Source organism: Hyperolius riggenbachi, chromosome 10 (assembly GCF_040937935.1).
Source record: "Hyperolius riggenbachi isolate aHypRig1 chromosome 10, aHypRig1.pri, whole genome shotgun sequence".
NCBI lineage: Eukaryota > Metazoa > Chordata > Amphibia > Anura > Hyperoliidae > Hyperolius > Hyperolius riggenbachi.
The window spans coordinates 39,098,957-39,122,335 of record NC_090655.1 but is presented as its reverse complement, the minus strand read 5'-3'; the positions used below and the strand labels follow the sequence as shown (position 1 = coordinate 39,122,335).

Sequence of the window (23,379 nt, the reverse complement as noted above, 5' to 3'; positions counted from 1 at the left end):
GCGCATCCGGCCAGCTGCCAAGCTTCTGTGGATCCGATTGGGCCAACATGTTGGACCTCTGCCAAGTCCTCCAAAATTTTGAGCAATCCACGTTGCTTGTGAGCAGTGACAACTCTTCAGTCAGCATTACCATACCACTGCTGTGTTTACTGAAGAGGTCGATGTTAAAAATCAAGGAAACAGCTGTCATGATGCAACTGGGGGAATCTGAAGGAGAAAACGATCAGCGTGATGGTACCAACATCAGGCCATCCGCCTCAGGGAACGCTGGCCCCAGCAGCTATGACGAAGAAGAGGAGGAGGAACAGCTGGAGTTGGAGCAGGAATTTCATGCCACCACTGACGAGGGCCAGAGCGGTGCACGTTGGACTTCCACAATTCAACGCGAATGGTCAGCAGAAGCAGACCAGGAGGAAGGTGACGACTATGATGCATCACAACAACTATCACAACGCTCACAAGAGGATGATGAGGATTCTGGTAGGACTCTGGCACACATGGCTCAATTCATGCTAGACTGCATTGAACGTGACCCACGCATTGTGCGCATTCTGGACAACACCAATTACTGGGTTTATACCCTTCTGGATCCACGGTACAAACACAATGTTCCAAAACTGCTTGAAGAAAGAGTCAGACAGGTCAAAATGGAAGAATACCAGCAGGCCCTTGTGGAGACTTTAGAGAGGAGATTGACATCCTCCCCCTCCTCTAGCCAGTTGTACGCAGACAGACTGACTTCCGCAAACCCAGGACGACCAGGAGGGCAGCAAACAACGCAAGCCGCAGCTAGTACCCAAAAGGGAATGGTATCGGCAGTGTCCTTGGAGTGGGAAAATTTTCTGACACCCATGCAGCCGCAGCCCACTGAACAGCAAGCGTGCAGATCCACCTCCAACACCGATCGCCTGGAGAAGATGGTCAAGGACTACATGTCAGATGGCGTAGCTGTGTCGAACCATCCATCTGCACCCTTCAACTATTGGGTATCGAAGCTAGACACCTGGCACGAACTGGCAATGTACGCAATAGAGGTGCTGGCTTGCCCGGCAGCCAGCGTTATGTCGGAACGCTGTTTCAGTGCTGCCGGAGGCATCGTCACAGATCGGCGTATCCGCCTCTCTACAGACAATGCAGACCGTCTGACTCAAATTAAAATGAATCAATCCTGGATTGGAAATGACTACGCAACACTCCAGGACCCCAACCAAGTAACATGACCAATGAACATCTAGGATGGTGTTGCGTTTCCGGGCCCTGTTTATTGAACCTCTCATCTGTATTACATTTATGACTGCATGGCGGCAAAAAGCATTGCTGCTATATCCGCACGCTTTTTGTCCACATGCAAGGCCTGGGTTGTTGTGTCTCACAAAGCGTGGCCTTCTCCTCCTGCGCCTGCTCCTGTTCCATCACGTCTGCTGCTGCTGGGTTAGCGTTGCCGCGTGGTCCCTGTTTATTGAACCACTTATCTTTATTACATTTATGACTGCATGGCGGTACAAAGCATGCTATCCGCACGCTTCTTGCCCTCATGCAAGGCCTGGGTTGTTGTGTCTCACAAAGCGTGGCCTTCTCCTCCTGCGCCTCCTCCTGTTCCATCACGTCTGCTGCTGCTGGGTTAGCGTTGCCGCGTGGTCCCTGTTTATTGAACCACTTATCTTTATTACATTTATGACTGCATGGCCGTACAAAGCCTGCTATCCGCACGCTTCTTGCCCTCATGCAAGGCCTGGGTTGTTGTGTCTCACAAAGCGTGGCCTTCTCCTCCTGCGCCTGCTCCTGTTCCATCACGTCTGCTGCTGCTGGGTTAGCGTTGCCGCGTGGTCCCTGTTTATTGAACCACTTATCTTTATTACATTTATGACTGCATGGCGGTACAAAGCCTGCTATCCGCACGCTTCTTGCCCTCATGCAAGGCCTGGGTTGTTGTGTCTCACAAAGCGTGGCCTTCTCCTCCTGCGCCTGCTCCTGTTCCATCACGTCTGCTGCTGCTGGGTTAGCGTTGCCGCGTGGTCCCTGTTTATTGAACCACTTATCTTTATTACATTTATGACTGCATGGCGGTACAAAGCCTGCTATCCGCACGCTTCTTGCCCTCATGCAAGGCCGGGGTTGTTGTGTCTCACAAAGCGTGGCCTTCTTCTCCTCCTGCGCCACCCTCCTCCTGTTCCATCACGTGTGCTGCTGCTGGGTTAGCGTTACCGGTCCCTTTTCCTGGAACCTCTTATATGTATTACATTTATGACTGCATGCCGACAAAAAACATGTTACCTGTGCAAAGAAAACAGACATTTCCCGCATTTAAAAGACAGTTTTCCCTTTGAAACTTTAAAATCGATTTTCTCAAAAACTATAAGCTCTTTTTGCTAATTTTTTTTTCCTCTTGTACCCACTCCCAAGGTGCACATACCCTGCAAATTTGGGGTATGTAGCATGTAAGGAGGCTTTACAAACCACAAAAGTTCGGGTCCCCATTGACTTCCATTATGTTCGGAGTTCGGGTCGAACACCCGAACATCGCGGCCATGTTCGGCCTGTTCGGCCCGAACCCGAACATCTAGATGTTCGCCCAACACTACTTGGATGTGTTAAACTTGTAAGTGTGATTAAAACAATTCCATCTGTTCTCCGTATATTTGAAAGCAAAGCAAACTTTGACAGGGCATATGCAGGAGAAGAAGAATAAGAAGAAGAAGCATATTTTGTGGAATAACAGGCTTAGCACAAATTGCATGTATTGTGCAAAGACAGCCTGTCATATGTGACTTGAAGCTGCACGCCAATGTTTGCATTATACTGACCCCATCTGTTCAAACAAAAATAAGAAAATTCTACTGACACTGGTAGAAAATTGACGTTCATTTATTCGGGAAAACAAAAGTTTGCTTTCTTTAAACACAAAGAAATTGCGATAATTCAGGTTGGAGTGAGCTTGAGATGTCTCCCAGTGCATCACTGCTGAATATATGTAAATTAACCATTTTTGCCCTTAGAAGCTAAACAAACACCCCTCCAGAACCGCTAGAATGCAATGATGTGTCAGCTTGTTAATTTGTACAGAGTCATAATAATCCAACATGCATACAGACTGTTTCGGATTGTTTGATCCTCATCAGTGCATGGCATGGATTAATTTGGCTTGGCTCAGTTATTCGGTTAAATATATGAACATTAGTCTGACCCGCTAACAGAGGAACCACAGGTAACGATACAGATACAGATAGGGGGTGTAGTGGTTAGCACTCTTGCCTTGCAGCGCTGGGTCTCCGATTTGAATCCCAGCCAGAGCACTGACTGCATGGAGATTGTATGTTCTCCCTATGTCTATGTGAGTTTCCTCTTGGCACTCCAGTTTCCTCCCACATCCCATAAAAAAACCATACAGATAAGTTAACTGGCTTCACTCTAAAATTGGCCCTAGACTATGATACATGCACTACACGATACATACACATAGGACATATGACTATAGTAGGGACTAGATTGTGTGTCCCTCTGAAGGACAGTTAAATTAAAAATACAAAATTTCAGAAATAAAATCTATTTTCTAAATTATAATAATAAATATCAGCCTTTTTCAGCTGCATGATGACAAATATAAAATATTTTACATTTATTGGAGGAATCCCTCCCTTCCTTTCATATTGCCGGGACAGAATACGGCAGACTGGTGGAGTAGGAGATGTCCGGCAAAGGAGGAATTGCTAATGGCTGCCACCTGTATAACCCTACCTATGAAAAGAGAAGGGTGAAAAGCATGCACTGAAATGATCATAGGCTTAAAGGAGTGTTTATTTATCTTTGTATGCGTCAGAGTGGTGCAACTAAATATTTTGAATTAAAGAAATGTTTGGTTTAGGTCCGCTTTAAGTGACAAGATTGTATACTCTGTATAGCGCTGCGGAAGATGTCAGCACTATATAAATACTATATAATAATAATAAATACTAGCCACACATATACAGCAGCAATGACGATAGTGATGTTTTCACTTGTATGAAAGCGGAAATAGACGTGATTCTGTATTGTATCAGGGGAAAAATAGTGAGATAGTGAAAGATTGTCTATTGTGTATTTATATAGTGCTGAAGCAGCTCTTCACATAGTCTGATCACCAAGAGGAGCTCACAATCTAATCCCTATCATAGTCATATCATATGTGGACAGCCCAGTCTCAAATGGCTTATTAAAGTGGAATAAAACTCTGACATCGCATTCAATAACATGTGTTTTCCTACTTTTTTTTTATCACTCATACAGTTATATTTGCTTTCGTGTACAAGTTATATTTTCTGCGTACAAATTACCAAAGCACAGTCTATCTACTCTGAAATCTGCCAATTGCATTTCATTGCATAGCTGCTATATTTATATATTAAAGCTATATATGCGACTAGTCTACATATGCGACTACAATAAGAACATTAGACAATAACTGACTATCGTAGAGATTACGTTGTGAGCCAGAGCCGGGACAAGGTCCTCCAGCACCCAAGGCTGAGACACCAAAGTGCGCCCCTCCATCCCTCCCCCCCCAGCTGTCACACACTGATTGCTATTAGACTAAGAGGGCCACAGGGCCCACATCCTCACCAACACCTAATCTCTAGTTATCTGGCTTGCAGTAACTGCCATGTATCCCCTTTTCTTATTTCTCACTGCTTCAAACACAGTAGGGGAATGATAGCTGAGTGAGGTGTGTGCCCCCTCCTACACTGCGCCCTGAGGCTGGAGCCTCTCTCGCCTCTGCCTGGCCTTGTTGTGAGCTCTTCTGAAAGGGAGGGGGAAGCCTCTGGATCCTAATGAGGTTTCCTCCACCCTCCTATGCCTTGGCGATCTAGCACTGGTAGCCCCCGAACGTCGGCAAGGTAAATATTTACTTACAGTGATCCCGCGCAGGTGCAGTAGAGTCTCTCCGCTCGGCTCCGGTAGATATGGCCAAGCCCAAACGGGTCTGCTCTACTGCATAGGCCCAGGCGACTCGCATCTGAGCAGTAGACCAGACCCAATCAGGCTTGGCTATTTCCACCGGTGCCCGAGCGGAGGGACTCTACTGCGCCTGCGCGGGATCACGGTAGGTAAATATTGCAGGCGCTACAAAGGATGTCGGCTGCGGTTTGTAGGGAGCCAGCGCTGAATTACTGTGGTTTAGGAGGAAGGGGGAAGCTTCATATGGATCCAGAGGTTTCCCCCTCCCGAGATAAGTATCCCCAGAGGGGTTTTGTTTTTTAATTATTCTTATAGAATCTCTTTAATACCGGCCCATAAAATACAACCACATAAGAATTTATATTAAAGTGAACCTCCAGACTAAAAATCGACCCAGCAGCACTGAAAAGGCTTGGTGTTTCTTTAACAGTTTCACAGCATCAGAACTTTGTTTCTCTTATACAAGCCTCATTTTTAGCTGCACAGAAGAAAACTGCCCGGGCTTTTTTCCCCTGATGCTGTGCAAAGCATGATGGGATTTCTGATGTTGTTGTTCTCCTTCTGCTGTTTTGGTGCAATTTTTTTTTTTTTTACATTTTGAATTTGACATTTGAAGCCTAGCGCGCAGCTGGGAGGGGTAATCAGGACACAGAATAGTTGGAACTGTGTCTCATGTTCCCTGTCACCTCCCTTCAACCAAAAAGATGGCAGCCCCCATGAATCACAAACATTTGCCTGTTTTTTAAAACAGGGTGGGTAAGAGATTATATTACCTATCTATTCTAATTAACATAACTAATGTAACTTGATGACATTATGTTTGTTTAGGCTGAAGTTCCCCTTTAAGGAATGGCTCTATCGCTCAATGGCTGCTGTATTTGTTCATCATTACAGCACAGCAGATGTGTGCGAACGCTCCATTTACAACACAAGACTATGGATGGCTGAGACCAGAGAGCGTCTCTTACCCAGAGTATCACTGTGTACAAATACGCGGCTTTGTAATGCGCCGTCTGAAATAACGGCACACTGGCGCTCTCCTGCCAGGATTGGGTAATTATAGCACAGATTTTTCAATGCGCTGTTTATCACTCAGAAAACTGAATCCTCCTGGCTATACAAATTTATTAAGGGGAAAAAATGTAAAATAATGAAGCCTCAAAGCAAGTCAAATCATTTTCAAGCAAAAATGTTTTATCGAGACACAGTAGATAATGAATACGAAATGTACACTACTCAGAGAATGAAAGCTGCTGCGGCAGATAAAACAAAAATGTGGTGATACTGCTTCTATATTAGGAACAAGTATGTACATAAGGGGTTCAGGCACACCTTATAGCATACCTCCCAACTTTTTGAGATGAGAAAGAGGGACACTTAAGCCATGCCCCTGCCACACCCCTGATCACACCACCGTCACACTCCTAGTCACCCATACCATAAAGATTTCATGAGCAAAATATGTTGTTTTATCATTAAAACCACACTGGTCCTTTCTATCCTGGTTCATTTTCCTTCATATTAACATTTTAAATTTAGTAATATATCAATTTAAAGGATGGGAATAAAGTTTAGAGTCAAACACATTTTTAGTAGAGAAATCTATATATTTACATAGAAAGAGGGACTTTTTTTCACGAAGCTTTAACAAACACTTTATCAAACGTTTGATAATTTACCTTGTGTGTAAAATCTAATTTTGAATTCACTAATGTGTTATAGATTTATTGAACGTTTTATCGATAAAACATTCGATAAATATATAACACCTTTGTGAATTCAAAATTAGATTTTACCCATGAGGTAAATTATCAAACGTTTGATAAAGTGTAGACTAAGAGGGACAAATGAGGAGGAAAGAGGGACAGAGGGACAGGGCTCCCAAAGAGGGACTGTCCCTCCAAAAGAGGGACACTTGGGAGCTATGCTTATAGGCAGGGCTGCTCAAATCCGGATCCGGGAGACATCCGGATAGTTCTATCCGGATATCTCCCAGTAAACCTGTGCATTCAATCTTACCTGTCTGACGTCTTCTTCGGTCCGTCCCATGGCGCCTCCCATGATGCGGTCCAAGCGGCGGTCACGTGATTACAAACACTTCCTCCTTCCGGGTTGTAAACACATGACGCGCGTGGAGCGCATCATGGGAGTTGCCGAGGGACAGACGAAGAAGACGTCAGACAGGTAAGATCGACCCCCCCCCCGGCCACCCTGCACAGGTTTACTGGGAGATATCCGGATAGCAACTATCCGGGTATCTCCCTGATCCGGATTTCAGCAGCCCTACTTATGTGCATATCTCTTATAGGTGGCCACTGATGATACAATTTGCCAAACAATCATTTACGAATGATTATTGGTTTGAACGATAGGAAACAGGCCCGGATTTACATCACAGGACCCTATAGGCACAGATGTCCAGGCACCTTAGGCTTTTCCCTCCATTAATTCAAAAACACAGCTGAACCGAACCGCAAGTGTGCTGGCTGCCCTATCTGTCACTTCTCCATTACTTCCCTTGCCCGTCATAGGCAGCTATAGGTGCCCCCAAGTATTAGGTAGCTAGAAGTGCCCCCAACTGAATGGAGATCTCGTCAGTGGAATGCAGAGACATGTATTAGTAACCTCCCATTTACGCTCTGCTCGGGACTCTGCATAGGGAAGGAAGGAGGGAGTGAGCCATCTTTTTATCATCAGGCGCCTGTAGGCACATCCCTACACTGCCTTACGGCAAATCCAGCTCGGAAATGATCAACTGGGACGAGCATCAATGCGGAATGTTTGTTTACTGGGTGTTCTGAAGTCAGTAGAAATAACATCTGGTCTTCCAGAATGCACTGAGAGGAGAAGGCTTGGTGAGATCATAGCCTAGGCTAAACATCACTAGGAGGGTGGTGTTAGATTCCAATAGACAGCAATATATAGCTGTAGGAAGTGTTTCTGATGCTCAAACCAGGATAATTCACATAACATTGGGTAACTTGAATAATTTAATATATTCTTCTATGTGTTGTTGTGGTGCCTCTTTAAAGGCCAATTCGGGGAACAATAGAAATCTCCTAACCAATTTGATCAGATTGATGGGATCGATCTTAATTCGGATTGGTTATTTATCAGGGACCAGGAGAGCAGAGTTCAAATCTCGGCTCTTCCTGTTCAGTATGTCAGGACCTATTCAGTGAGGAGACTTTGGGCAAGACTCCCTAGCACTGCTATTGCCGGTAGAGAGCGCCCTAGTGGCTGCAGCTCTGGTGCTTTGAGTTCGTCCACTAAAAGGTGTGTCTAGTTATTTTTAAGTGACACTGCCTATTTATGTGATATGCTGCATTTGTTGTATTAATGGAGAGGGGGCTTTATTCAACATTTTGCTGGGCAGGCCTACGTAGACTGCTGTTAAAGGGGAACTTCAGCCTAAACAAAAAAACTGTCATTAAGTTACATTAGCTATGTTAATTAAAATAGATCGGTAATATAATCTCGTACCCACCCTGTTTTCAAAGAACAGGCAAATGTTTGATTTCATGAGGGCAGCCATCTTTTTGGTTGAAAGGAGGTGACAGGGAGCATGAGACACAGTTCCAACTGTCCTGTGTCCTGATCACCCCTCCCAATTGCTAGGCAACGTGAATAACAACATAGGAAATCCCATCATGCTTTGCACAGCATCAGGGAAAAAACGCCCGGCAGTTTTCTTTGATGGGTGGAGCTTAGCTAAAAATGCAGCTAAAAATGATGCTTTAGTAAGAAAAACAAAGTTCTGATGCTGTGAGACTGCTAAAGAAACACCAAGCCTTTTCAGTTCTGCTGAGTAGATTTTTAGTCTGGAGGTTCACTTTAAGGTCAAGTAAATTTGGCTCCACCCATGACCACACCCACATTCTGGTACATGACCACACACATTTTTCGCCTAGAGTGCCCAAAAGTGCCCTGAATCTCTTAAGATCCTAGCAACACCCTTGACTCCAACTATAACACATCAAGCATGATCTAAGATTTGGATGTGAAAAATACCAAAACAGGCTTTCGTATCCTTGCCAGCAAGGCAATAAACAATCCTTGGTACGATCCTGCAAAGCCAGTGACGGCACATGTGGCGTCAGTGCATCTGACTGTAACTAAGGCAGTAGCAGTGTAGCATCGTCTCCTAACTTCACCCTCCACCACACTAGCCCTGGCAATGGCTTTATGGGAACACACTGTCATGTTGCTAATAGTCACATTTTCGTCTGATTATTCTGATTTAAATATAATTGATGCCTTAGAACATTTTTCCATTGAGAGCACATTAATGCCATACGTTGTAAATGGACTTTATTTGACACAGTTCAGCAAAGTACGAGAGTGACGGGCTTAAATGATGTCTGTGTGTGGTCTGTCCATTAGGGGCTGCCTTAATATACAATGGATGGCCCGTTGCACTGACCTGCTTTCATACCGTAATTCAACAGACAGGCATTTCTTCTGCCTATTGCGGAGGGGGAAAACTCTGCTCTTGTTTGTGGTACATAATGAGGAAAACTGGGAGGTGACAGAAACAAGCTTGTGTCACCATACTAAACAAAACATGTCAAACAAGGAACAATTACGCTCGTAGCTCAGATCAGCAAACCCCATAGAACAGTGGGCTTGATTTCCCTTGTCATCTTCAGTGAAGGTATCACAGATAATCCAGCATCGTAGTAGCAGTGGAGTATTGTACCGTGTTAGCCATCAGCAAAGCAAAGACGTTTTTCACTAGGATGATCAGGGCTGCATTACTGGAAAGGCCTCAAAGGCACTGGCCTTGGGCAGCTGCAGCCCAAGGGGGCACCTGGATATGAAAGAGGGGTTATTACATATGAAAGAAGAGGTGGGAAATAAGGAGCAACAGAAAAAGCGAACATGGTTCATGATAGAGAGGGGCTGCAGTAAATGGATGATACACATGGAAGAGGGGGGCTGCACATGGAATGGGAGGGGCACTGCTGCACAAGAAGGAGGAGCCACAACATACTTGGCCTAGGGGCACAAAAAGTATAAATCCAGCCTTGAGGATGATACCATTTATTGGCTAATGTAGAAGAAAAGGAGTAAGCTTTTGGATATGAAGGCTTCAGACTGTTTCCTGTATATGGACATGATACGCTTAACGCTTGTATACACTGGGCATTAAAAAGAGATACTGTACATTGTTCTGCAAACATAAATACATGTCATTGGATGCCTTAAAGTGGATCTGAACTCTTGCACAGGACAGAAGGAAAGCAAAGAGAAATGCACCCTGTATGTATTTAGAGAGCTTAGCCTGTCTATTCTCTAAACTTATCTAAACTTATCGTGCCTAAACTTATCATGCCTAAACTTATCATGCCTAAACTGAGTTTAGGCATGATAAGGGGCTTTTCACCAGCGTGGTGCAATGGTTATCACGCCTAAAGTAGTTTAGGCGTGATAACTGGGTTATCACCGCTTTGTGAATCGAGCCCTATAGGTGCAGAGACTGCAGGAAACCTGTGCTGGAGAAGGTGCCTCCGAAAAAAATATTTAAAAATACCAAAAACCTTAAAGCGGAACTGAAGATCTTCTAAAAATAAAGATCTTCACTTACCTGGGGCTTCTGCGTGCCCCTTGCAGCCGTCCTGTCCCACGCCGGTCCTCCATGATCCTCCGTTCTCCCGTCAGCTACTTTCGGTTTCGCCGATGGGCCACTGCGCCTGAGCGGCTCTGGCCGCGCGTATCCTTCTTTGCGTTCCAGTCCGCAATAGCGCTATTGCTTACGGGAAAGCGTAAAAAGGATACGCTTGGCAGGGCTGAGCAGGCGCAGTGGACCCTCGACTTACAAGTCGAGTAACGAAACTAGCTGGCGGCGGGGAATGGAGGATGGTTGATGAGCGCCGTGGCACAGGTCGGCTGCAAGGGGCTTGCAGAAGCCCCGGGCAAGTGAAACACTTTATATTTTAGAAGGTCTTCAGTTCTGCTTTAATTGTACCACCTTGTGAGCACTGTGCAGTAATCGTTTTTTCCTGCAGGGGGAGTAACTTCATTGTCTGTTTGATTAGAGTGTTTAGCAGAGATACTGAGTGTATCAGCACAGTTTCCCTGCAGGCCCTGCCAGGACATGTGACATGATGAGATAGACATGGGTATGTACAGTGCCTAGCACACAGATAACTATGCTGTGTTCCTTTTTTTTCTCTGTGTGCCTGAAAGAGTTAAACATCAGGTATGCAAGTGACCGTTTCTGTCCGGGTCGGAGCCAGGTCAGACTATAGCATAACCTTTAATGATAAGTAATTACAGCCATAAAATACCTTCCTGCCAGTAAATGGCTTCTGAGAGCAGGAAAGAGATAAAAATGGTCAATAATCCATAGATTTGAGCTCTGGCATGCTTGAATGAAGGTGTCATTTAGCATAGACAATGAAACAGTAAAAACGTAAAAACTAGATTTGAATATAATATAAAACTGTGATATCTAAAAAAAAGTCATTTTTAGGAGAAGGAGGATAGATACAATTGTTTTTTCTCATCAGTTTATTTTCACCTTGGATATCCTTTAACCTCCTGAGCGTTACGCCGCTCAGGAGGTTCTGTTACTTTTTGCCAGGATCATAAAATAATTGTCTCAAATGACTGTAAACCCTTTAGCTAGCACTAGGCTAGCTAGTAAAGGTTTTTTTTTTAAACGCTCCAGAACCGCTCTGGTGTGCACCAGCCCATAGATAGATCTATCTATCCATTACTGAGGGTGCCTTCTCTTATTATGCTGTTGCATATCTTTTAGAGCAGGGAGGAAGTTTTGAGTTCAGGTCTGCTAATGGGTGACAACCATCTATTTACCCGTTGTACCTTGGAAACTGTGATTAACTGACCACTTTTTGTATCTAATCACAGCAAGAGGTCTTCATTCTTCAGAATGGGAGGACAGGAAACAATGGACCTTTTGTGAGAGAGATCTATGGCAGTCACATTACGCTTAGCACGTCTGACTACCATTGAATGTGAGTGGAAGATCAAGGCTTGGCTACATGTACAGCTATAATCACTCAGCGACAGAACGTTTAACTCTTCTCTGGCATTTGAGTGGCTCAGCAGTTATGTGGCCAACACTCTGCTCCTCTCGCTGTGCTGAAGTGCAAGGTTTGTATGATATCCTGGTCAGGGCGCTGCATACATGAAAGAAAGGCGCCTGGAAGAAATGGTGCAGGAGTTTGCTGCTAGTAGAATATCACTAAGATCTGCGATATTCTACTACTGGATTCCGATTACTGCTATTTTATATGGATAAAACCTAACCAGACGCTCACTCAGAACCCTCCACTACCAATGCCTAACTCTAACCCTCCCTGGGTGACACCTAACCCTAACCCCCACCCCCCGATGCCTAAACCTAACCCCACCGCAGAGCCATGATTTGGGATAAATACAGTAAGGCTTCTTCCCCACTAAGACATTGCGTTAGATGCTACATTAACCCATTCGCGTTCCGTCGTTTTCACGTGAGAAATGTTCACCTCCCATTCATTAGCCTATAACTTTATCACTACTTATCACAATGAACTGATCTATATCTTGTTTTTTCCGCCACCAATTAGGCTTTCTTTGGGGGGTACATTTTGCTAAGAGCCACTTTACTGTAAATGCATTTTAACAGGAAGAATAAGAAAAAAATGGAAAAATTCATTATTTCTCAGTTTTCAGCCATTATAGTTTTAAAATAATACATGCCTCCATAATTAAAACTCACGTATTGTATTTGCCCATATGTCTCGGTTATTACACCGTTAAAATTATGTCCCTATCACAATGTATGGCGACAATATTTTATTTGGAAATAAAGGTGCATTTTTTCCGTTTTGCATCTATCACTATTTACAACTTTAAAATAAAAAAATATAGAAATATTTCATTTTTACATTGATATTTAAAAAGTTTAGACCCTTAGGTAAATATTTACATGTTTTTTTTTTATTGTAATGTTTTTTTTTATAGTAAACATTTTATTTGGGTAGTTTTGGGAGGGTGGGAGGTAAACAATAGGTTTGTAATGTAAATGTGTGTTGATTTTCATTTTTTTTTTATTTTCAGTTGTAGTATTACTTTTTGTCCACAAGATGGCGGCCATGATTTTGTTTACAGGACGTCACTCTAAGCGTAACACACGCTTAGAGTGACACATCGGGGAGAAAACAGCCAGAAAAGGCGCAGCTTCCGAGAGAAGCTGTCGCTTTTTCAGCGGGGGAGAGGAATCAGTGATCGGGCACCGTAGCCCGATTCACTGATTGCCTGGCTACCGAATCCGCGGCCGGGAGCGGCCGTGCACGCGCGCGATCGGCAGCGGGAGCGCGCGATAGCGCGCATGGTTCCTGGACGTAGTTTCTACGTCCAGGAACCAAAATAGGTTAAGGTCGCATAACGTGCCCCTAACGCAACGCATAGTGTGGTAGAAGCTGGACGTCAGATCGAGCCGCGTTATGCGGCTTTTCATGCGTCCTGTGATGTCGTGATTCGTACTTTTGGACGCATGCGGCATCATGAGGTCTCGCCAGCCAATCGCCGCACAGAACGACGCTCCAGGAAGTAAACACTGCACGTCACACCGTGCAGTGAATATTAATTAGCCATGTGGCTGGCTGCAGAGGAGGAGGGGAGACCTCCTCCTCCAACATCACGGAGCATGTGCAAACAGTCTAACGCGGCTTAGCCGCTTATAACGCACAGCATGCAGTACTTTACCTTGACGTGCTGCGTTACAATGCAACGCAACGTGGGCACTGTGAACAGCCCATTCATTTTTCATTGCTGTGCGGTGGGCTGTGTTACAGGCTGCACTAACGTGCGCCTGTAACGTCTAACTGTGAAAGCAGCCTCAATGTTGGAACCCAGAGGCACTCTGCAATGCCGCAATTTGCACATCCACATGTCTCGGCATATGACAGAGGCCTCTGGGCATCGAAATTTACCTTCTTTGCCGCAAATTGCAGCCATTATAAAAGCTGCAATTTCTGGCAAATAAGGTCAATTTCAGCGCATGGAGGAGCCCAGTAGTGCAAATGGCAACTTTTATAATAGGTGTCTATGGCTGTTCGGTATGGGCTCCATCCTGAATCCTTTTTTCTGATTCGCAGGGCACTATCTGCATAGGGTTTGCATGTTCTCCCTGGTATTCTGCGAACCTGGTTTCCTCTCCAAATTCTCCTAGTAGGCTACTAACTTCTCCCACCAAACTCTCCATAGACTGTGGCATCAGACAGGAACGGATCTAGACCAAGTTCAGGTTTTGGTGCCTAAACTGCCATTCCCCATCCAAATTTTGCCACCTTTTTAAGAATTCCCCAAACTGCGCCTGGGGCAAGATACCCGCTTGCCCCCCCCCCCCCTAGATCTGTCCCTGGCATCAGATTGTAAAGTCCACTTTGGGACAGTTAATGACTTGAATTGATTTGATTCACTCTGAATCAGTGCTCTATAAATGCAGCACCTATAGTAACCTCCCTCAGCACCTGACTTCTCCCTCCCCCAGTGAACTCTTCCTCCCCTAGCACCCCCAATGACTTACCCTTACTGCACCTCCCACAATAACCTCTACTGACCTCTACTTCTCCCAACATCCACCCACACCCCTTCCCCCCATAGCTAGCACCCAGTACTCACACTCACATGACACCAAGTGCCTGCACCCAGGCTTGACATTGCACCCAGTGCTCACACCTGCACACAGCGTCCACGTGGCACCCACGATGTGCACCAAGCACCCACTTAACCAGTACCCGCACCCAAAATACCTGCATTTAAAACCCACATGGCATTTTGGGGCGAGGAGTCGAGACCCCTTTTTTTTATTTGAGCACCTCCAACTTAAAGAGACTCCGTAACAAAAATTGCATCCTGTTTTTTATCATCCTACAAGTTCCAAAAGCTATTCTAATGTGTTCTGGCTTACTGCAGCACGTTCTACTATCACCATCTCTGTAATAAATCAATGTATCTTTCCCTTGTCAGACTTGTCAGCCTGTGTCTGGAAGGCTGCCAAGTTCTTCAGTGTTGTGGTTCTGTGATGCATCTCCCCCCTCCAGGCCCCTTTCTGCACACTGCCTGTGTATTATTTAGATTAGAGCAGCTTCTCTCTTCTCTCTTATCTTTTACAAGCTGGATAAATCGTTCTCTGAGCTGGCTGGGCTTTCACATACTGAAGAATTACAGACAAGGGCAAAGCTGTTTGCAGGAGAAAAAAGAGCACTTTGCATGAGAACTGCAGGGAGAAAGAAACACACAAATGATCTCTTGAGATTCAAAAGGAAGGCTGTATACAGCCTGCTTGTGCATGGTTGTATTTTCTATGCGTGGACATACAGTACATCAACCTACTTCCTGTTTTGGTGGCCATTTTGTTTGTTTATAAACAAACTTTTTAAAACTGTTTTTAACCACTTTTAATGCGGCGAGGAGCGGCGAAATTGTGACAGAGGGTAATAGGAGATGTCCCCTAACGCACTGGTATGTTTACTTTTGTGCGATTTTAACAATACAGATTCACTTTAAGGACCCTCTGCACGGCCCTGCACAGTGTGTTGTCTGTAACATCAGCCCAATACTGTAGCATCTGAATACTATACACATATGTACAATTTACAGATTTGATTTTAACTTTCGCAGAACATGCCTCAAGAATGTTGTACCTGAACAAAATGATTGGTTTTGAGAAGTTGAAAAACATGAGTAACGATGGTCTCTAGTATAATCACACTCAGTGGCATATCTAAGGAGCAATGGTCCACAGTGCCTGATTTAAATTGTGGCCCCCCAAGCACTCTAGGCATAGCAAATGATACGGCGCACCAAAACCTCCCAAAGACAACCACAGTGTAAGAGGTGCAAGAAGGGGATGGGGAACAGCTTGTTAAGGATTACTACTATTTAAAGTATATATAGAAGTAATAATTATCAGCACAGTACCAATAAAGAGCTAATACAGCGATTGAGGGAGGGCCCCTATGTCCCAAGGGCCCCGGTGCAGTCGTAACCTCTGCACTCCCCTATTGCTACACCCATTGACCACATGAATTTTAACTCAAACGTAAGCTAAATCCTAATGGAGATTAACTACCACCAAGATCAGCCCAAACCAAACTGGGGCAAATGTCCAGAGCAACCAATCAGGTTTCAGCTGTGAAAAACACGTTTCTGGTTGGTTGCTGTGAGATACTGTTCCAGTTTCAGCTCAGTTTTCTTGGCACCTGTCTTGTTCATACACCGCACTTTATGTGTTCAGACTGTGTTCACAAGCAGAGTGCAGATTATTCACAGAACACATTGTTTTAGGCATATTTTTACACTCTAGAAGATGTTCTGTCACCAGAAATTATCAAATGATTGTGAACCGGAATGTGTGGAGGCTAAGCTTCGACTCTGCAGGGGGCTAATCAGATTCAGGAGCTGCAAGGCATTTAAGCAGCAGATGATTAGTCATTCAGCTGTTGATTAATTGATGAGCACTTTCCACATTGGATTGGGCCATGACAAATACAGCCCCAATATACCCCCCACCCCCCACCCAAATTCCAAAATTCCAGTTTCGGGTTTTACACAAATTTGAAGATTGATCAAATTTTAAAACAGAATAATGGACCGTGTGTGTATTTAGAGAGAAGAGCCCGTCTAATTTCCCCTCATCTGTGACTAATCATAAGTGTAATTTGAACTTTCAGCTGTGTCAGCACAGGAATTCGGCAGGCTCAGACACAGCTAATATGCAAATACGGGAGTTTCACCATTTTTCTGCTTCCATGAAACCAGAAGGTAGACACGCTGCAGGTGTATTGTAGGTATCTGTAAGTTGTAACAAAGAGATGTTTCTCCTTAAGGCCTCTTTCACACTGTGACGTTAAAGTCGCACGTTAGAAAATGTTTTAACGTGGTCTAACGCACAGCATTATTAAGTCTGTGCAACATTCACGTGTAGCAATATTTAGAAAGCGCTGCATGCTGTGCGTTTAGCAATAATTCTGCTGCGTTGTGTGTGTTGCACATGCTCAGTAATGTTTTTTTTTTTAATGTAACGCATGCGCCATTTTCGTTCCATCACTGTGCGCCGAAAACGGCGCACCTAACGCAAGGCTAAAGTATGTACTATAATGTCCAAGTTATAGTCTTTCAATGCGTTGCATTAGGGGCACGTTATGCGACCTTAATGTCGCATCAAACACAACGTCCCACTGTGAAAGAGGCCTTAATGTTATTATGCTGTTGCTTATCTTTTAGGCTTCTTTCCCACCAGGACATTGCATTTTAGGGGACGTTATAGGTCGCATAACGTGCCCCTAATGCAACGCCTGGTGATGCTGGAGGAGGACGCTACCAAGAGCTGCGTTATGCAGCTCTTGGTGCGCCTTTTTTGTGCTGTGTGATGCGGAGACCACGTGATCCGCATCACGTGGTCCCGCCAGCCAATCGCCGCACAGAGCGGCTGCTCCAGGAAGTAAACACTGCACGTCACAGTGCAGTGAATATTAATTAGCCATGTGGCTGGCCGCAGAGGAGGAGGGGGGACCTCCTCCTCCAACATCACTGAGCATGTGCAAACAGTCTAAACCGCACAGCATGTAGCACTTTCTTTTAACTTGCTGCGTTACACTGTAACGCAACGTGGGCACTGAGAACAGCCCATCGATTTTTCATTGCTGAGCGGTGGGCTGTGTTACAGGCTGCACTAACGTGCACCTGTAACGTCTTACTGTGAACGCAGCCTTAAAGTAGAGAAAAAGTTCTGGCTTCAGATACGCTTTAAGCTCATCTTATGTTTGCCACTATTAGAGTCAACGTCAAAGTGTTTGCTTGTTTTAGCAATAATGCATCTCTCTCAACACAGGCTCTCAACACAAGGCAATGTATGTATTTAATTGTTTTCCTTGGGGGGGGCGGGGTTACTTCAGTTTGGTTCAGGTGTACCAGAACTGTCAATTTATTATAGTAAGATTGGAGTTAAAAGGTAAGTGATACATGCACAAGCATGAATAAAGGGAACCCGAGGTGAGAGACATATGGAGGCTGACATATTTATTTCCTTTTCAACAATGCACATTGCCTGGCTGTCCTGCTGATCCTCTGCATGTGACAAGATTAGCTGCTTGCATGATTCAAGTGTGTGATTCAGAAAGATCAGCAGGGCTGCCAGGCAACTGGCATTGTTTAAAAGGCAATAAATATTGCAGCCTCCAGATATATCTCACCTTGGGCTCCTTTTAAAGTGAACCAAGCACCATTTTTAGCACCCAGGGCATCTCTATAGCATATTAAAATGCATGCCAATAATATGACTCACTATTAAATTTACCTCTTTTTACATTTAAAGGTTTAGCAGATGCCTTTAATACCCTATTTCCTTCTACTGTCATGGCCTGCCCAACCAACCGCATACGTTTCAGGCAGATAAGGAGAGATGTAATTGTTGTATTGCACACATTAGCAGAGAGCAAACAAAAAGCTTTCATCAGCGGGGGTGGGACACTGCTTCAAAGAGTTTACAGAAGTCACAGACACTCTCTTCACACCTTCCTCTGGATAAATAATGGGCAGCTAAAAGGGCAGGGGGAAAACATGACAGCTCCTATAGCTATTAGAAGCTAGGGGGAAAAAGTGATGCTTGCTTCCCTTTAAAGAGAACCTAAACTAAGAAGAATACGGATTTTTCCTTTTTAAATAATACCAGTTGCCTGACTCTGCTGATGATCCTGTGTCTCTAATACTTTCAGCCACAGCCCCTGAACAAGCATGCAGATCAGGTGCTCTGACTGAAGTCAGACTAGATTAGCTGCATGCTTGTTTCATGTGTGTGATTCAGCCACTACTGCAGCCAAAGAGATCAGCAAGACTACCAAGCAACTGGTATTGTTCAAAAGGAACATCCATATCCCTCTCCGTTAAGGTTTTCTTGTTATAGTTAACTGCATTGTAAAGGAACATGTATACATGTGAAACTGGAAAGGACAAGTCCACACTGAGTATACAACGTTGGAGCACTCCTACACTCTACATGTGTTGGAGGGGGGAGGGGGGGTGGCAGAGATGATGTCATCCTCAACAGGGGGTATTTGGCAGAAACCAGCTTATATAAAGAGGTTACACTCTGTAAGAACTAATGTTATAGAACCCTCACAACAAGCACATAGCTCAGATGTAATACTGTAGATACACAAACATTCACAGGCAGCAACAGTCCATGTAAAGGTATTTTTAACACCGTTACCAGAGGACTGGAGCACCTGTACAATAATACTGACCACTCATTGCTGCTCCAGCTAATCTGTAGACCGCCAATGCCTTGCGTAATTCCTAGCAATGGCAACCCCCCTCTACGGATGCATCGGAGTGATACATTAAGTTTAATAACACAGAGTAATGGTGCACAGACTTAACATGAGGCACATCAGATCACTCAAGCTGTCACTAGAGCACTCTGTGCCCACGTTTGGCGGAATAACGATCGCACGCTGAGCGAAAACCAGGGATGATTGTTACGGATCTCTCTGCTTAAGGTTACACTTCACTAAAAACATGACAATCCTCCAGTCCTCCTCCCGTCCTCAGATCTTTCGGATAGGGATGGCATTCTTACATCTCGCCAGTCCACGACATATAGCAGATATGACCCAGAGTTCACAATAATTCTATATAAACCGTATTAGGCTAATGAAATGAAGCAATGCGGGGGGGGATGATTGATAATGTCCAGCCTATAGCATCACGTCTTTCATCAGCATGTGGTAGGTGTCCCCTGAAGGGTACTTCCCATTGGTACTGGACAGCACAGTGGAACTCTCGCCTTGCAACACTGGGTCCCCGGATCAAATCCCAGCAAGGACACTATCTGCACAGAGTTTGTATGTTCTCCCCGTGTCTGCGTGGGTTTCCTCCAGGCACTCCAGTTTCCTCCCACATCCCCAAAACATACAGATAAGTTAAATGGCTTCCCCTTAAATTGGCCCTAGACTGCGATACATACACTACACGATACATACATAGACATATGACTATGGTAGGGATTAGATTGCGAGTCCCTCTAAGGGACAGCTAAGTGACAAGACAACGTAATCTGTACAGTGCTACGGAAGATGTCGGCGCCATATAAATACTAAATAATAATAATTGAGGGGTACCTAATCCTGTCATACTTAGATCAGTATAGAAAGTTTTGACGCACAGAAGAAAAATGTATAAAAACAAAAGTAAGTACACCACTAAATAATCACTTTGATTTGCTAAAAGCATCAGAGGTTGCAGGGAAATTTACACAATCAGTTCAGGGGCATAACTGCAAATCATGGGGTCCCCAGCACATTTTTGAGTCCCCCCCCAATGTACAAACCCTTTTATTTGCCTCCCTCTGGTGACCCTCACAGCTGGGAGCCCATCTCACAAGGGTCATAAAACAAGCGTGGATAACAGAATCTTAACACCCCTATCAAGTGTAGCCACAAAAACACCTGATCTGAAGGATGGACCCATTTATCAGAGAGAGTGACATAGTAGTTGGGGCCCCCTTACAGCTCGGGTCCCCCCTGCGGTCACAGGGGCTGCTCCCCTGTATAGAGGCTCCAGCCTCAGGCAATAGAGACTCCAGCCTCTGGGCGCAGTGTAGGAGGGGGCGCACAACTCACTCAGCTATCATTCCCCTGTTGTGTATGAAGCAGAGAGAAATAAGAAAAGGGGATACATGGCAGTGACTGCAAGCCAGATAACTAGAGATTAAGGTGTTGGGGCCCTGGGGCGCCTCTTAGTCTAATAGCAGTCAGTGTGTGACGACTGGGGTGGGAGGGATGGAGAGACGCACTTTGGTGTCTCAGCCTCAGGTGCTGCAGGACCTTGTACCAGCTCTGCCCCCCCTGATCGGGGTGCACACTGAAGTAAAAGAGTATATGGCAATGGGTACTTGGGATATTGTTACCTATACTATGGAGTACTTGCAATCACTGGCTTTTATATTAGGGCACATATCGTAGCAATGTTGAAACACCTGAGTGTATACGAGTTAGGAGTAGTAGGAGGATCGGTTGCTATGGGTTACTAATATTTTGGGAGTAATATATAAGGACCAATGCTAAAGAAAACTGGAGCAGCTGCCCATAGCAACCAATCAGAATCGTTTTATTTAACAGTTGAAAACAAGAATGTTAGTTCTAAGCAGGTGTTTCAATGTCAGTGCACCTGCCTAGAGAAATCCCCCCCCTCTGGCTTGCTACATTAAGCCACAGTGTATTATGTGCATTCTCCCTCATAAAGGTAATTATTACTTAACACACATGTCATCTTTCCACCTAGTTATAGTCACTAAATAGGAAATAATGCTGCTGAGGCTTTAAGACAGACCGAGGAGTGCACAGAAATAATCTTAGACAGGAAAACCCTGAATGAATTACCGGTAGGTATGCATTCTTTGACAACCAATGAAGCAAAAACGTAAAGCTGTTGCTCATAGTAAAAAGAACATATTTCAGGAGGAAGGGACTGGGATTGGCTCCTAGGGAATAAAGGAAGATGACTTCTACTCGTGTCCTTGCCTAAACTCCTGAAGAAGAGTGCATGCAAAGTATCTGTATCAGAGAAAAAAGAACCAGAAAAGTACAATACCTCCGGATGAGCCATGTAGAGAGAGAGAGAAAGTCCCCTCCAGCTTCCTAGAGACAAGGGCTCAGGATAGAAGAAGCCTCCGCTGCCTGCATCTCAGTCACTGTCCTCCTCACCCACTGCGCTTCTTGCACAAGCCCGTGGCACAGTCTGCTCCAGATAAATGTATTAATGGCAGCCGGATCATGATTAATTAATCAGCCCTAGTGACCAGACTAGGAGAATAGAATAAATACAAGGAAAAAGGAGGAGGAGGTGGTGGTGGGGGGATATGAGCGGAATAATAAGAATAGGCAGCAGCCAGTTCACTCGGAGCCTCTTTCCCTTCCGAATGCCTCCTAATCTCCTCTCTCTGAGCTGCCTCCCCCTCGCACGCTGCACAACAGGCAACTAATAGTGGCCGCAGCATCAGCACCACATCCTCGCCACGCGCAGCATCAGCACCACATCCTCCCGCGCTGCACAACACGCAGCATCAGCACCACTAGCGAACACTCCGCTGCTGAGTGAGGATGTACCAGGGCAAGTGGAGCTGTTAACCAGTTCAGCAGGAGTTGGGCTGGATGGCGGTGCCTGATTGGAGAAAGCACCCCCATCCTATTGGACGATCCATATGGCTCCTTTATTGGCCATAAGATGGTTAATAACCGGCTTGCTGTGTGTGCATGCTGTACTAGTAGGTAGAAGAAGGCACACAGTGTGCCCTGCAGGTGTGGCAATGTATTATTCAGCCCGAGCTATAGGATGGGGGAGAGATTCATGCTCATTAGGCTGACTTCACAGAAAGAATTCTCTCTGGGTTAAAGAAAACAGGACGCTGTTCTGGCGAGAATCCCTCCCCTTCTTCCCCCTGTATGAAATAATAAAGAACTTTATCTAAAAGCAAGCGGATGTGTTTTTTTGCCATCTGTAATATTAGTGCCTTTAATGATACTATCTTACCAAGTCTCTGTATTAGAAGGGTATACTATATACTGTAAATTTAGTTTGAAAAGATCCTTTAAACTGGACCTGAACTCTTGCACAGGGCATAATGAAAACCGAGAGAAATTCACCCTGTATGTATTTAGAGAGTTTAGCCCCTCACCTGGACTGTGATTAATCACAAGTGTAATTTGAGCTCCTAGCAGCTGGCTGCCTGGGCAGAGCAGCTAATTTGTAAACACAGGATGTTAAAGAGAACCTGTACTGAGTAAAAATATTTAAAATAAACACATGAGGTAACTTCAAATGAACATTGCATAGTTACCTTGCCATCAGTTCCTCTCAGAAGCTCACCATTTTCTTCTGACAATAATCCCTTCCAGTTCTGACAATATTTTGTCAGATCTGAAATATATCAGTTGCTGTCAGTTATAGCTGAGAGGAAAACTGATGTACCAGGTAATGTCCATATTTCCCTATGGCTCAAGTGGGCGATGTTACAGTTTAACTGTGTGCTGACCAGAAAGCTGTTATGGGGTAATGGCCATTTTCAAAATGGAGGATGGAAAATTCTCTTGATCACAGTGAACAAACAGGATGCAGGACAGGAGAAAGACACTGAGGAGGAGACTACATGGAAGGTAAGTATGACTCGTGTATGCTTATTTTGACTTTTAATTTTCAGTTCAGGTTTTCTTTAACCCTATGTCTGCATCTATGAAAGCAGGAAGTGAACACAATGCAGATGTATTGCAGGATTTGTATTAGCTGAAAGAAAAACATTTCTTTTAAAGTTTATTATGCTGTTGCGTATCTTTTAGAGCAGAGAGGAAGTTCTGAGTTCAGGTCCACTTTAGGCAGCCCCTCATATTACAATGAAGTGATAAGCTCATACAATCAAGATTGTATCATTAGTGGGCA

The 23,379-nt window shown here is 44.7% G+C and overlaps 1 protein-coding gene across 1 annotated transcript in view; it reads right to left on the bottom strand.

The window, feature by feature from the left end:
- The window catches only part of LOC137536361 (heparan sulfate glucosamine 3-O-sulfotransferase 1-like), a 182,192-nt gene extending 160,018 nt beyond the window's left edge, over positions 1 to 22,174 (bottom strand). Inside the window, exon 1 of the mRNA XM_068258544.1 lies at positions 21,538 to 22,174. The gene's annotated coding sequence lies outside the window, so the exon portion shown is untranslated. The remainder of the gene's footprint in view (positions 1 to 21,537) is intronic.
- Positions 22,175 to 23,379: the final 1,205 nt, after the last annotated feature.